Raw genomic sequence first — 2,500 nt, forward strand, 5'->3', positions numbered from 1 at the left:
ATAATAATGGTTTTATTCTATGTAAGATGAAATGATTCAGTAAATGAATACTGAAAATAGTAATAATAAATGGTACTTCCCAACATTTGTTTTCCTCCCTGTTTGGTGTCATCATTCTTCTTTTTTAATTTCTAGCGAATAAGATAGACCAAGACATTGTAATACAGTAAAACTTTACCTTTGGTATTATTTTACTGTATTACAGGGCAATGTAACCTAGAAAAAAAAACTATGTTTTCCTGTAGAAAATAACGTGATTTAACAGGTTTTCACCTTCATTTCATCCGTAATAACAGCAACCAGTTCGGCTAGATAAAGTTAGTCGTACCGGTTGTTCTGTTTGTTTGCGGTTGAAATGAAGGTCAACTTCGGTCAAATCACGTTATTTACTACAGGAAAACATCTTTTCTGTTGAGAATCTGTAATACAGTAAAACTTTACCGAAAATTTAATTCCAAGCTAATTTTCATAGAGAGAGAAATGCCGATAGTTTTGCTTTTCTTTTGTAAGTGGTGATAAAGAACAGAAAGAAACTGAATATTAAAGTAATGCAATTGATGATAAAACAAGTAAAATTCAAAAATTATTATAGATATTCTATCACTTTTCTGCAAAACAATGATCTTAATTGTCTATTATTATTATTATTATTATTATTATTATTATTATTATTATTATTATTATTATTATTATCATCAGCTAAGCTACAGCCCTAGTTGGAAAGCCAAGCTGCTATAAGCCCAAGGGCTCCAACACTGAAAAATAGCCCAGTGAGGAAAGGAAATAAGGAAATAAATAAACCATATGAGAAATAATTAACAAATAAAATATTTTAAAAACAGTAACAGCATCAAAACATATTTCATATATAAACTATAAAAAAGACTTATGTCAGCCTATTCAACTACAACCCTAGTTGGAAAGCCAAGCTGCTATAAGCCCAAGGGCTCCAAAAGGAAAAAATAGCCCAGTGAGGAAAGAAAATAAGGAAATAAATAAACGGTATGAGAAATAATAACAAATAAAATATTTTAAAAAACAGTAACAGCATCAAAACAGATATTTCATAAACTATAAATAGTCTTATGTCAGCCTATTCAACATAAAAACATTTGCAGCATGTTTGAAAGTTATCAAATCCCTTTAATTCAAACAATATTTGCACAAACAAAGTGAGAAGAAGACTTTGTTTACAAACAAAATTTGCACAAATAAAGTGACAAGAAGACTTTGTTTCCAAAAAAAATTTGCACAAACAAAGTGACACGAAGACTCTGTTTGTCATCGTAACCATCTAAGGGAATCACCTCTCCAGCAGACGATGATGATGAAGGAAATGAGCCCGACCTACTATAACACGAAATTCCTTTCCATCATTCGCGTAAAAAGAAATCGCGCAAAGAGGGAAATAGCTTTCACGCGAATAAGGAGGAAAGTAGGTAGAAGGAAAAAATAATATTATGTAAGACAAACAAAAAGAGCTACTTCCGCATTGAATAATGGAATGAAGAAAAAATGCTCTTATTGAAAAAGAGGAAATATTACTAAAATTACTTCAGTGTTACAATATAAAATGATGAGATTAAAATATAAAAAGATGAAAAGGTTGTTAAGACAAAAGAGGAAATATTAATAAAATTACTTCAGTGTTAAATTATGGAATGATGAAAAATACTGTTAAGAAAAGAGAGGCAATACTTTTTAAGTTAATTCAGTGTTAGAATATAAAATGATGAAAAAATGCTGTCAAAGAAAAAGAGGTAATATTAATAAAATTACTTCAGTGTTAATTTAGGGAATGATAAAAAACACTGTTAAGAAAAGAGAGGTAATATTAATAAAATTACTTCAGTGTTAAAATATAAAATGATGAACAAAGGGTGTTAATGAAAAAGAGGTAATACTAATAAAAATTACTTCAGTGTAAATTTAGGGAATGATAAAAAACACTGTTAAGAAAAGAGAGGCAATATTATTCAAATTACTTCAGTGTTAAAATATAAAATGATGAACAAAGGGTGTTAATGAAAAAGAGGTAATACTAATAAAATTACTTCAGTGTTAATTTAGGGAATGATAAAAAACACTGTTAAGAAAAGAGAGGCAATATTATTCAAATTACTTCAGTGTTAAAATATAAAATGATGAACAAAGGGTGTTAATGAAAAAGAGGTAATACTAATAAAATTACTTCAGTGTTAATTTAGGGAATGATAAAAAACACTGTTAAGAAAAGAGAGGCAATATTATTCAAATTACTTCAGTGTTAAAATATAAAATGATGAACAAAGGGTGTTAATGAAAAAGAGGTAATACTAATAAAATTACTTCAGTGTTAATTTAGGGAATGATAAAAATACTGTTAAGAAAAAAGAGGCAATATTATTCAAGTTACTTCAGTGTAAAATATAAATGATGAAAAGGCTGTTAAGAAAAAAAAGGTAATAATAATAAAATTACTTCAGTGTAAATTTAGGGAATGATAAAAAAGACTGTTAAG

The sequence above is a fragment of the Palaemon carinicauda genome, chromosome 4 (assembly GCF_036898095.1).
Source record: "Palaemon carinicauda isolate YSFRI2023 chromosome 4, ASM3689809v2, whole genome shotgun sequence".
Classification (NCBI taxonomy): Eukaryota; Metazoa; Arthropoda; class Malacostraca; order Decapoda; family Palaemonidae; genus Palaemon; species Palaemon carinicauda.